The sequence below is a fragment of the Rhinolophus sinicus genome, chromosome 17 (genome assembly GCF_057876585.1).
Source record: "Rhinolophus sinicus isolate RSI-liver-muscle chromosome 17, RSI-T2T, whole genome shotgun sequence".
In the NCBI taxonomy this organism is placed as follows: Eukaryota; Metazoa; Chordata; class Mammalia; order Chiroptera; family Rhinolophidae; genus Rhinolophus; species Rhinolophus sinicus.
Window position 1 is genome coordinate 114,281,425 of NC_142517.1, and position 10,441 is coordinate 114,291,865.

Below are 10,441 nucleotides of genomic sequence, written 5' to 3' on the forward strand. Positions count from 1 at the left end.
ACTGTAAATCTTTAAAAGAAAATGTAAGAGAAAAACCCTATATTTTAGGCAACAATTGCTTAGGTATGACACTAAAAGTACTATCCATAAAATAACAAATGGATAAATAGGATTTCAGCAAAATGAAAAACATCTGCTTGTGAAAAGACACTATTGAGACAATAAAAAATTGAAGACACAAGCTGGGAAAACTATTTTGAAAGCTTATATCTAATAAGCAACATATATTCAGATTTATAAAGAACTCTCAAAACTCCATAAAAAAAGGTAACCTTAAAAAAAGATTGGCAAAAGACTTGAACAGAAATTGTAGTGAAGAAGGTATATGGATGGCACATAGGCAAATAAAACATCATTAGTCATTAGAGAAAGCCAAGTGAATCCACTTTAAATATCACCTAATATGCTGAGCGGTGGGATTTTTCTGAAGGCTTCCAGGTTCCATGCAAAAGTTTATGATAAATTGCAAGTAATTTCAGTCAATTTCAGCTTTAATGCAGTGTGGCTATCCATCTCTTACCCCACACCCCAAACGAGGCAGTCGTGGCCTCATTTGAGGAGCAGCTTGGGTTGATTTGCTGTAGCAAGCATGAGCAATAAGGACCTTTTTGTTCAAATATTGGTTATCTATGTACTGATCACTGATTACTGCTTCTGATTTTGGAGGTCCAGATACATAAGTGAGCTGCCACTGTTGCAACCCCTACTGGCTGGCTATTTAAATTGTCAGAACCTTCTTTTACCCATTTGTGCTTTTTTTTCCTTTTTGCTTTTTGGAAACCAGATATTTCAAGACTCTGACATTCAGAGGGAATTTCATGTATAGTGGAATTTAGAAAGTCATTTTACTTGAAGAGGGGAAAAAGCACATGATCAGAAAAGACCTCATAAAAATTGAAGTTTACATCTCAGGCTAATCCTTGGCATATAGACACTCTACAACACTTAAAAAACAAAACAACAATAGCAACAACAAAACAGAAAATGTAAAAAGGGGAGTATCTCATTTCAAAAGCCACCATATTATAAGATCCAAATATCCAGTTTTCAAAAAAATTACAAGATATACAAAGTAACAGAAAAATATCGTCCATTTAAAGGGAAAAAAGTCATAGATAAGGTATTACAGAATTTTACACCAGAAATCTATGTAACTTTACTAACAATTGTTACCCCAATAAACTTTAGTTAAAAAAAAAAAGAAAGAAAAATGTCAATAGAAATGTCCTTGAGAAAGACCAGGTGGTGGACTTACTAGACAAAGACTTTAAAACTATTGTCTTAATGATGCTCAAAGAGCTAATAGAAGATGTAGAGAAAGCCAAGAAAACAATTTATGAACAAAACGGAAACATCAATAAAGGGATAGAAAACACAAAAAGGAACCAAAAATAAATTCTGGAGATGAGAAGTACAGCAATTGAAATAAAAACGTCACTAGAGGTGCAGATCTCACCCACTATCCAAAATTAGAGCATTTCTATAAAGCCTTTCATGAGCCAAAATGATGTAAAATGAAGAAGCAATTACCATTAACTTAAAAGCAAAAATCCTGGGCCAGCCCGGTGGCTCAGGTGGTTGGCGCTCCGTGCTCCTAACTCCAAAGGCTGCCAGTTTGATTCCACATGGTCCAGTAGGCTCTCAACCACAAGGTTGTTGGTTCGACTCCTCGACTCCTGCAAGGGATGGTGGGCTCCATCCCTTTCAACTAAGATTGAACACGGAACCTTGAGCTGAGCTGCCGCTGAGATTCTGGATGGCTCAGTTTGTTGGAGCACGTCCTCTCAACAACAAAGTTGCTGGTTTGATTTCTGCAAGAGATTGTGGGCTGCACCCCCTGCAACTAACAACAGCAACTGGATCTGGAGCTGAACGGCACCCTCCAAAACTAAGATTGAAAAGACTTGGAAACAGTCCTGGAAGTGCACACTGTTCCCCAATAAAGTCCTGTTTGCATTTCCCAATAAAATCTTAAAAAAAAAAAAAAAAAAAAAAAGCCAAAATCCTTTTTTTATTTCTTTTGGTTAGAAGAAACAGGTACTAATGTAAGTCTTTCATTAAAATCAAAGTACGAGGTGTGATCAAACAATACAGTGAATATTTAAATAAAAAAATTTATTACAGTAAAAGACACATTGCCATTAATTCCCCTCAAAATAGTCCTACTTGCTTCGAACACACTTTTCCCATCATTCTTGCCAATTTCTGAAGCAGTCCTCTTTCGTGAGTTACTTTAGTTGTGCTTTTGTGGCTGCCTCAATGTCCTGAATGGATTCCAAACATTTACCTTTCATGATCCTTTTGACTTTGGGGAAGAGCCAGATGTTGCACAGTGCCAGATCCAGTGAATAAGTGGATGAGGACACACTATAATGTTTTTATTTGACAGAAATTGCTGTACCAGAAGCAATGTGTGCCTTTCCATTATGATTGAATAATATACTGAATGCTCCTGCTGAGTGCCATCCAATGGAAAGGCAGGATTTTCAATATGGGAAGCGGTGCATTGAACCTTAGTGACAGTATGTGACAAGTTTCAACTTGTTCAGTTCAATCAGTTGGGTGTGAGCTACAGTTGAGAGAAGGTGTGTTTTAAAGTGTGCCATAAATCATCCTCAATCATGACAATGCTGTGCCATACATCCCTTCTGGTACAGTAATTTCTTTCAAATAAAAACATTATGGTGTGTCCTCATCTCCCTTATTCACCCAATCTGGCACCACACAACTTCTGATTCTTCCCCAAAGTCAAAAGGACCATGAAAGGTAAACATTTTGAATCCATTCAGGACATCGAGGCAGCCACAACAGCACAACTAAAGACACTCATGAAACTCAGGACTTCCAGAACTGCTTCAGAAATTGGCAAGAATGATGGAAAAAGTGTGTTTGATTCAAGGGAGAGTATTTTGAGAGGGATTAATGGCAATGTGTCTTTTACTGTAATAAATGTTTTTATTTAAACATTCACCATACTTTTGATCACACCTTGTACATATGTCAAGATTTATTCAATTGTACAACTTAATTATGTGTATTTTATTAAATGCCCATTATACTTCAATAACACAGATTGGAAAAGAACCATGATGAGGTATGAATATATACCTATGAGTACAGCTAAAATGTGGTCAATTAAACCCACTGAGTATTGCAGAGACTGTGAAGGAACTGCAACTCTCATGTACTGCTGGTGGACATGTAAAAGAATTTCACCACTCTGGAAAACTGTTTGGAAGGTTGTTAAAAATTTAAACATATGTCTATCATGTGATCCAGCCATTCAACTTTTAAAAATCTTTGAAGACAAATGAAGGAATATGTCCATAAAATCACTTGCAGACAAGTATTCATAGTAAATCTCCAGCAATAGGTGAAGGAAAAACACATTGTGAAATACTCATGCCATGGAATATTACTCAGCAACAAAAAGAATGAACCAAGACTAATCTGACAAAAACTGTAATCTCATTATAGAGGAAACTAAAATTTTTCAGACATCACAGTAAACACATATAAATGGGTAGATATACCACTTCTTCTAAATTTTATCCTTAGTTATTGAGGAACTGGATGAGCTGGCTGTAAAATGTATCAGAATGAAGAAGAGCCCTGTAATATCTAAGATACTCTCAAAGAAGAACAAGATAAGGAAACTTGCTGTATTAGATGCAAGACTCTTTAGTGAAGCTATACTTATTAAGGAAGCATAGTACTCTATCAGGGATAGAGTTTTAAGACAGAAACAGACCCACATATATACACAGACCTGATATGACATATCTGCCTCTCAGATGATGAGGAAAGTATACATTATTCAATTGGTGGTTATCTTGATGAAAAAACTGAAATTGTCTATATAGATAAAATTTAATTACAGTTGGTTTAAAGACTTCAATTAAAATGCAAACATTTTTAGGAGTGATGTCATAGGAATGGTGGCAGCAAGGTGAGTTCTCATCTAAAACTTAACCACAAATTGAATATCTATAACCCATCTAAGAACTCTCTGCTCATCACAGAGAACAGCTAAAAGACTCAAATGAGGATTACTTGAAGGTGGGCAAACAGGGTGAGCCGGGGAAGAGGGAAGGGAGCAGTACAGAGATGCGGCCCGCATCTGTAGCTGCAGGGACACGGGGGCCGCAGGACGTAGACCAGAGATCACAAGAGCCATGAGGTGGGCTCTTTCCCTACGTCCAGGACTGATCTCTCCTGCCGAGAGAGCAGTGTTTCCAGCATTTGAGGCAGTAACCTCAACTGAGATTTCCAGTTGGGCCCTAGGTCAGACAAAAAGCAAACTCCATACCTGGGCCCCTCCCCCCACTGTCCCACAGCTCTCCCACCCCAGCCCTTCCAGAGTCTCAAGTTGCTCCTTGAACTGAAGAGTAGTGTCAGATTACAGAGGAGCCATAGAGCTCAGGATCAGGAAAAGCCAGTTTGTAGCTGTGACCTAGGGAAGAAGCTGGGCTGAGAGACAGAAGACTCCTCCTTCCCGAGCCCCCACCTTTTCTGACCTGCTTGCTGTAGGGAAATTTCAGGTGGAGACACACCCAGGGGTCAGCAACAGGTGGCAGAGGCAGCTCTGGGCTGTCAGCAGCTCAGAAATCTCGCATCCTCCACAACCCCCAATGGAAGAAATGCCCCAGGACTCAGGAAACCTGGGCACAGGGAATAAGCCCACCTCCCAGTGGCTGGATGTTGTGCTCTCAGCGTGTTTGTGCAGGCAAGACCAGAAACTGCACTGACTTTGTAAAAACTACCAACCACACCCCATAGCCCCGCTCCTCTAGAACTGCAGTCCCAGGGTCACTCTGGACGCCAGGTGGTGGCTCTCCTTCCACAAGATGCAGAGGAGTCTGTACAGCAGAGGACAAACTGGAGGCAGCTTGGTGGGCTCAAGCAAAGACTGGCACTGCTTTTGTTTAATCTTCCTTCATTTTTTTTTTTTTAAGTATTATCATTTTTAGTATATATGTGTATATATATATTCCCCATTCTCTCTCTCATCTTTTTTCTTTTTCTTGCCCTACTTTTCCTCCCTCTTTCCATTTTTCTGTGTTGATTTTTTTTTTTTTTGTCTGTGTTGAGTGTTGGTTGTTGGTTGTTTTTACATGTCAGTATATTTGAGGTTTTGTTGTTGTTGTTGTTGTTGTTGTTGTTGTGCTTGTTGATTTGTTTTGCTCTGAAATTGCCCTACACCAGGGCCCACACCATGAGGCAAAAGATTCAGCACACGCAGAGGACAACTCCAGACAAAACCAGAGTATTACCCGGTTTGACCTACAAGTGACACACCCAGAGGGAGTTCTCTACAGGCACAAGAGCCTATCAGGGCAAGCCTCATCTGAGAGGGTCAACCCTCACACAGCAGCTCATCCACTGTGGGCATAGACAATTCTCACAACTAGTCAACCTAGGAGTCAATCCCCCCTACTGACAAGCCAAAAACAATTAAAGCTCAACTTTAACGGGAGAACACACAGAACACAAGGGTCACCTCTAGAGCACATGCACAGGAGAAGAGGGAAGCAGTGCAATTCAAATATAAAGGACACATACTACATAAGATAACCCAGCAAGAACTAAGAACTCTAGGGGATCTACCTAATACATCAAGCAAACACAGAGAGTCAGCCAGAATGGGGAAACAAATAAAAGAACAGAAGAAAACTCCAGAATTGGAACCAAATGAAATAGAGGTAACTAATCTACCAGAGACAGAGTTTACAACACTGATGATAAGAATCTTTAAGGAGCTTAGTGACGACATAAGGAAGGATGGAGAAATCATAAAGAACAACCAGTTAGAACTAAAGAACACCATAACTGAAATAAAGAACACACTTAAAGGAATTACTGGCAGGTTAGATGAGGCAGAGGATTGAATCAGTGACTTAGAACACAAGTGAGCAGAGATCACCCAAATGGAAAACAAAAAGAATAAAAGAATGAAAAATAATGAAAATTATTTAAGAGACCAATCGGATAACATCAAGTGCAACAACATGCGCATCATAGGAATACCAGAAGGTGAAGAGAGGGAGCAAGGGTTCAAGAACATACTTGAAGTAATAATGACCAAAAACTTCCCTAACCTGGTAAAGAAAATCAACATACAAGCCCAGGAAGTGCAGAGAGTTCCAACCAAGATGAACCCGAACAGGTCCACACTAAGACACATTATAGTTAAAATGGCAAATGTTAAAGACAAAGAGAGAATCCTAAAAGCAGCAAGAGAAATACAGCGGGTTACATACAAGGGAACTCCAGTAATGACTTTTCTACAGAAACTTTGCAGGCCAGAAGGGAGTGGCAGGATGTATTCAAAGTGATGAAAAACAAAGGCCTGCAACCTAGATTGCTTTATCTAGCAAGGCTATTATTTAAAATTGAAGGAGAGATAAAGAGCTTCCCAGAAAAGAATAAGCTAAAGGAATTCATTGCCACCAAGCCAGCAATACAGGAAATGTTAAAAGGGCTTCTGTAAACAGAAGAAAGATGAAAACAATCTAACTAATGAAGACCAAAAATACAAATAACAAAATGGCAATAACTGTGTACCTATCAATAATCACTTTAAATGTAAATGGATTAAATGCTCCAATTAAAAGACCTAGGGTGGCTGAGTGGATAAGAAAACAAGACCCTTGCATATGCTGTATACGAGAAGCTCCCCTCAGATCAAAAGACACACACAGGCTGAAAGTGAAGGGTTGGAGTAAGATATTTCAGGCAAATGCAAATGAGAAAAAAGCTGGAGTTGCAATACTTATATCTGACAAAATAGGCTTTAAAATGAAGAATATATTAAAAGACAAAGATGGGCACTACATAATAATAAAAGGATCGATCCAACAAGAAGACATAATTCTAGTAAACATTATGCTTCCAAAATATATAAAACAGATATTGACTGACATAAAAACAGAGATCAGCAGTAACACTATCATAGTAGGGGACTTCAACACACCACTGACAACAAGGGACAGGTCCTCTGGGCAGAAAAATCAATATGGAAACAGCAGCCTTAAATGACACATTAGACCAGTTTGATTTAATCGATATTTTCAGAGCCTTTAACACCAAAGCTGCAGAATATACATTCTTTTCAAATGCACATAGAACAATTTCCAAGATAGACCACATGTTAGCCCACAAAACAAGTCTCAATAAATTTAACAAAATTGAGATAATATCTAGTGCCTTCTCTAACCAGAGAGCTATGAAATAGGAAATCAATTACAAGAAAAAAACTGGAAGACACACAAATAGGAGACTGAATAACATGTTGCTAAACAATGAATGGGTCAACAATGAGATCAAGGAAGAAATCAAAAGATATATCGAGACAAACAAAAATGAAAACAATGACCCAAAATCTATGAGATGCAGCAAAAGCAGTCCTAAGAGGGAAACTCATAGCAATGCAGGCCTACTTAAAGAAACAAGAAAAATCACAAACCAACAGTTTAACCTTACACTTAAAGGATCTGGAAAAAGAACAACAACATAAGCCCAAAGGGAGTACAAGGAAGGAGATAATAAAGATCAGAGCCAAAATAAGTAAAACAGAGGAAAAAAAAAAAAAGATCAATGAAACCAAGAGCTGGTTTTTCAAGAAGATAAATACTTTAACTAGACTCAGCAAGAAAAAGAGAGAGGGACCCTAATTAATAAAATCAGAAATGGAAGAGGAGAAGTAATAACAGACACCACAGAAATAAAAAATAATTTAAGAAATTACTATGAGCAACTATACACCAACAAATTAGGTAATCTGGAAGAAATGGATAAATTTCTAGAAGCATACAACCTTCCAAGGCTAACTTGAAGAAACAAAAAACCTGAATAGACTGATTACTACTAGGGATATTGAATCAGTAATCAATAAGTTTCCAACAAGCAAAAGCCGTGGGTCAAATGTCTATACAGGTGAATTTTACAAAACATTCAAAAAAAGAATTATCACCTATTCTCCTCAAACTATTCCAAAAAATTGAGAGGAAAGGAAGGCTCCCAACACATTTTACGAGGCGACTATCACCCTGATACCCAAATCAGACAAAGACATTACAAAAAAAGAAACTGCAGGCCAATATCCCTAATAAAACATAGATGCAAAAATCCTCAACAAAATATTAGCAAACAGAATTCAACAATACATTAAAAAGATCATACACCATGACCAAGTGGGATTCATTCCTGGTATGCAAGGGTGGCTCAACATTCGAAAATCAATTAATGTGATACACCACATTAACAAAATGAAAAAAAATCATATGATCATATCAACAGATGCAGAAAAAGCACTTGACAAATCCAGCATTGATTTATGACAAAAACTCTTAAGAAAATGGAATAGACTTCCGGAAAAATGGCGGCGTGAGGTGAGCCTCTGTAAAGCTCCTCTGGAATTTACAAAGAATCGAACAACAAAAACTCCATAAAGGACTCCCTGCACAGCAGACAGGCAACACGAAGAGGCCCACTACCGACTGAAATCACCTACAGGTGGGAGATTTGCGCAAGTGGAGGGAGGAGGAAAGGGAGAAGTGCGTGGAGACGGAGCCGCGAGGGCGCAGGACGCAGACCTAGCTCAGTGTGCCAAGCTCGCTTCTTCCCGAAACTACCGCAGCTGCGGGAGAGGTAAGAACTCGGACTGCTAGGGCTCTGCTTAGGGCCCACAGGGCTGAGGGGGCCGCATATAACACGGCTGAACCCAACGCTCACGGCAGAGACCTCGGAGAAAAGACTGAGGGAAAAAGGCTGAAAACGGTGGTTTAAGCCCGCACTGCTGAGCAGAGAACGGAGCCTTAGGCACTGAGACTAGCCGCCCCCTCTCTCCCCTCCCAGAGCTCGCCCCGCCCCCACCTGCCCGGTGCTAGAAGCGAAACAGTAGCAGTGTCAGATCAAAACAACAAAATTTGCTGTTTTGAGAACTGTGGACCGCAAACACAAATTCACAGCCCAACTAGTTCCAGCAAAGGGTAGAGAGCTATGGAAGCAGGACTGGCTGTAGTGGTGGTCGCCGCCATTGCTCTGGGCCACCTCTCACAGCTCACCCCACCCCTGGCCCCTCCTATCTGGGCGGATCCCTGCAGGAGTAAACAGAAAAACTGAAATATACGGGCTCTGAATCAGGAGCTGGAAGAGCTTTGAAACATCAAAAGCTCTCCGCATACCCACCGGGACACTGCGCCCTGTGACCTAGACGAACCAAGGCAACAAGATAGCTCAGAAAGAAAGTGAAAAATCTCCAGAGAAGGCACTTAAAGATACAGAAATATGTGACTTAAATGACAGAGAATTCAAGATTGCAGTTCTGAAAAAACTCAACGAGATACAAGAAAACACAGATAGGCAGTTAAATGAACTCAGAAACTCAATCAAAGAACAGCATGAGCATTTTACGAAAGAGATTGAAATCTTAAAAAAGAACCAAATAGAATTTCTGGAGATTAAGAACTCAATAGAAGAAATTAAGAATGAAATAACCAGCTTAGGTAGTAGAGTTGACCAGATGGAGCAAAGAATCAGTGACATCGAAGATAGAAACCTGGAAATGACACAAATAGAAGAAGAAAGAGATTTGAGACTTAAAAGAAATGAAAGAACTCTACAAGAACTTTCTGACTCCATCAGAAAGAGCAATATAAGAATAATGGGCATACCAGAAGGAGAAGAAAGAGAGAAGGGAACAGAGAATATATTCAAACAAATTGTCGATGAGAACTTCCCAAATTTGTGGACAGAACTGGACCCTCGAATCCAAGAAGCAAATAGAACACCTAGTTACCTCAATCCCAACAGACCTTCTCCAAGGCACATTGTATTGAAGATGTCTAAAATCAACGACAAAGAAAGAATCCTCAAGGCAGCCAGGGAAAAGAAGACGGTAACTTACAAAGGAAAGCCCATTCGATTATCATCAGATTTTTCAGCAGAAACTCTCCAAGCCAGGAGGGAGTGGAACCAAATATTCAAACTATTGAAACAGAGAAACCATGAGCAAGGATTAATATATCCAGCAAAGATATCCTTTAGATATGAAGGAGGAATAAAGACCTTTCCAGACATACAGAAGCTGAGGGAATTTTCTAATACACGACCTGCACTACAAGAAATACTAAAGGAGGCTATTCGACCACCATCAACAGGGACAATTTGTGGCAACCACAACTCAAAAAGGGGGAGAGTAAAGGCCTGAACCGGAATATGGGAATGGAGAAAGTAAGCGTGCTGAAGAAAACGGAATACTCTAAATATCAAATTTTCTTTTACATAAACTTAAGGGTAACCACTCAAAATAAATCCAGAACTGAAATATATACTGAAATAACAGAAGAAACAGAGGGAAACATCATAGAATACCACCACACAGCAATAATAGACAACAACAAAAAGGCAAAGAAACAATGGAGACACAGCCTTACCAGAA